Source organism: Ambystoma mexicanum, unplaced genomic scaffold (genome assembly GCF_040938575.1).
Source record: "Ambystoma mexicanum isolate Mex_15411 unplaced genomic scaffold, UKY_AmexF1_1 Mex_scaf10, whole genome shotgun sequence".
In the NCBI taxonomy this organism is placed as follows: domain Eukaryota; kingdom Metazoa; phylum Chordata; class Amphibia; order Caudata; family Ambystomatidae; genus Ambystoma; species Ambystoma mexicanum.
The window spans coordinates 3,350,001-3,352,500 of record NW_027182325.1 but is presented as its reverse complement, the minus strand read 5'-3'; the positions used below and the strand labels follow the sequence as shown (position 1 = coordinate 3,352,500).

The 2,500-nt window shown below is 49.0% G+C and overlaps 7 non-coding genes and 3 pseudogenes across 7 annotated transcripts; all 10 read right to left on the bottom strand.

Annotated features, from left to right (window-relative positions):
- Positions 1 to 47: 47 nt before the first annotated feature.
- Positions 48 to 166, bottom strand: LOC138551153 (5S ribosomal RNA). Its single transcript, XR_011294885.1, has one exon. It is a non-coding gene; the product is annotated as a 5S ribosomal RNA (ribosomal RNA).
- Positions 167 to 272: 106 nt separating this feature from the next.
- Positions 273 to 391, bottom strand: LOC138544841 (5S ribosomal RNA). Its single transcript, XR_011290751.1, has one exon. It is a non-coding gene; the product is annotated as a 5S ribosomal RNA (ribosomal RNA).
- Positions 392 to 497: 106 nt separating this feature from the next.
- Positions 498 to 606, bottom strand: LOC138542861 (5S ribosomal RNA; annotated as a pseudogene).
- A 106-nt stretch (positions 607 to 712) lies between these two features.
- LOC138543678 (5S ribosomal RNA) lies at positions 713 to 821 on the bottom strand (annotated as a pseudogene).
- A 106-nt stretch (positions 822 to 927) lies between these two features.
- Positions 928 to 1,046, bottom strand: LOC138542025 (5S ribosomal RNA). The gene has a single exon (XR_011290015.1). It is a non-coding gene; the product is annotated as a 5S ribosomal RNA (ribosomal RNA).
- Positions 1,047 to 1,152: 106 nt separating this feature from the next.
- On the bottom strand, positions 1,153 to 1,271 carry LOC138542537 (5S ribosomal RNA; annotated as a pseudogene).
- Positions 1,272 to 1,377: 106 nt separating this feature from the next.
- On the bottom strand, positions 1,378 to 1,496 carry LOC138551077 (5S ribosomal RNA). Its single transcript, XR_011294812.1, has one exon. It is a non-coding gene; the product is annotated as a 5S ribosomal RNA (ribosomal RNA).
- A 106-nt stretch (positions 1,497 to 1,602) lies between these two features.
- Positions 1,603 to 1,721, bottom strand: LOC138541045 (5S ribosomal RNA). Its single transcript, XR_011289063.1, has one exon. It is a non-coding gene; the product is annotated as a 5S ribosomal RNA (ribosomal RNA).
- Positions 1,722 to 1,827: 106 nt separating this feature from the next.
- On the bottom strand, positions 1,828 to 1,946 carry LOC138551117 (5S ribosomal RNA). The gene has a single exon (XR_011294850.1). It is a non-coding gene; the product is annotated as a 5S ribosomal RNA (ribosomal RNA).
- A 106-nt stretch (positions 1,947 to 2,052) lies between these two features.
- Positions 2,053 to 2,171, bottom strand: LOC138540402 (5S ribosomal RNA). The gene has a single exon (XR_011288451.1). It is a non-coding gene; the product is annotated as a 5S ribosomal RNA (ribosomal RNA).
- Between the last annotated feature and the right edge of the window lie 329 nt (positions 2,172 to 2,500).

The following is a 2,500-nucleotide window of genomic DNA, read 5'->3' as shown; positions in this document are numbered from 1 at the left end:
AAAGGCAATTGTGAATTGGCTCACTTCCTGAACTTGGAGCACAAAAAAGCCTACAGCACCTGGTATTCCCAGGTGGTCTCCCATCCAGGTACTAACTAGGCCCGACACTGCTTAGCTTCCGAGATCAGACGAGATCGGGCGCATTCAGTGTGGTGTGGCCGTAGGCTCTGGGCCTAGTGAGTTTTGTACTTTTAAGCATCTAGTCGGCTAGACCTTGCAGTTTTGAAAGGCAATTGAGAAATGGCTCACTTCCTGAACTTGGAGTACAAAAAAGCCTACAGCACCTGGTATTCCCAGGCGGTCTCCCATCCAGGTACTAACTAGGCCCGACACTGCTTAGCTTCTGAGATCAGACGAGATCAGGCGCATTCAGTGTGGTGTGGCCGTAGGCTCTGGGCCTAGTGAGTGTTGTACTTTTAAGCATCTAGTCGGCTAGACCTTGCAGTTTTAAAAGGCAATTGAGAAAGGGCTCACTTCCTGAACTTGGAGCACAAAAAAGCCTACAGCACCTGGTATTCCCAGGCGGTCTCCCATCCAGGTACTAACTAGGCCCGACCCTGCTTAGCTTCCGAGATCGGGCGCATTCAGTGTGGTGTGGCCGTAGGCTCTGGGCCTAGTGAGTTTTGTACTTTTAAGCATCTAGTCGGCTAGACCTTGCAGTTTTGAAAGGCAATTGTGAAATGGCTCACTTCCTGAACTTGGAGCACAAAAAAGCCTACAGCACCTGGTATTCCCAGGCAGTCTCCCATCCAGGTACTAACTAGGCCCGACCCTGCTTAGCTTCCGAGATCGGGCGCATTCAGTGTGGTGTGGCCGTAGGCTCTGGGCCTAGTGAGTTTTGTACTTTTAAGCATCTAGTCGGCTAGACCTTGCAGTTTTGAAAGGCAATTGTGAAATGGCTCACTTCCTGAACTTGGAGCACAAAAATGCCTACAGCACCTGGTATTCCCAGGTGGTCTCCCATCCAGGTACTAACTAGGCCCGACACTGCTTAGCTTCCGAGATCAGACTAGATCAGGCGCAATCAGTGTGGTGTGGCCGTAGGCTCTGGGCCTTGTGAGTTTTGTACTTTTAAGCATCTAGTCAGCTAGACCTTGCAGTTTTGAAAGGCAATTGAGAAATGGCTCACTTCCTGAACTTGGAGCACAAAAAAGCCTACAGCACCTGGTATTCCCAGGCGGTCTCCCATCCAAGTACTAACGAGGCACGACACTGCTTAGCTTCCGAGATTAGACGAGATCGGGCGCATTCAGTGTGGTGTGGCCGTAGGCTCTGGTTCTTGTGAGTTTTGTACTTTTAAGCATCTAGTCGGCTAGACCTTGCAGTTTTGAAAGGCAATTGAGAAATGGCTCACTTCCTGAACTTGGAGTACAAAAAAGCCTACAGCACCTGGTATTCCCAGGCGGTCTTCCATCCAGGTACTAACTAGGCCCGACACTGCTTAGCTTCTGAGATCAGACGAGATCAGGCGCATTCAGTGTGGTGTGGCCGTAGGCTCTGGGCCTAGTGAGTTTTGTACTTTTAAGCATCTAGTCGGCTAGACCTTGCAGTTTTAAAAGGCAATTGAGAAATGGCTCACTTCCTGAACTTGGAGTACAAAAAAGCCTACAGCACCTGGTATTCCCAAGCAGTCTCCCATCCAGGTACTAACTAGGCCCGACACTGCTTAGCTTCTGAGATCAGACGAGATCAGGCACATTCAGTGTGGTGTGGCCGTAGGCTCTGGGCCTTGTGAGTTTTGTACTTTTAAGCATCTAGTCGGCTAGACCTTGCAGTTTTGAAAGGCAATTGAGAAATGGCTCACTTCCTGAACTTGGAGTACAAAAAAGCCTACAGCACCTGGTATTCCCAGGCAGTCTCCCATCCAGGTACTAACTAGGCCCGACACTGCTTAGCTTCTGAGATCAGACGAGATCAGGCGCATTCAGTGTGGTGTGGCCGTAGGCTCTGGGCCTAGTGAGTTTTGTACTTTTAAGCATCTAGTCGGCTAGACCTTGCAGTTTTGAAAGGCAATTGAGAAAGGGCTCACTTCCTGAACTTGGAGCACAAAAAAGCCTACCGCACCTGGTATTCCCAGGCGGTCTCCCATCCAGGTACTAACTAGGCCTGACACTGCTTAACTTCCGAGATCAGACGAGATCGGGTGCATTCAGTGTGGTGTGGCCGTAGGCTCTAGGAATGCTAAGAATATTACTCTTATGCATTTGCATTTAGTAAGCTAAGCCATGCAGCCACTTGCAACATGATACCACGCTCATCGCTCGATCAGGCTCGATCAGGCGAGATATATAAGACTGGTGGGCCCATTCAGGACTCCTATGTCTGGTAGGATAACTTTAATTCATCCATCCTGTGTCTGTTGCAGGGAGGTGGAGAGAACAATCAACACAATAATGGTTTTCTTTCATGCCTCTTGAAGGACTCAATATTCTCTGTACTGCATTACATGTGAAAGTCGATTTATTACCCATGAACACACTACCTGTATGCTAATTCTATG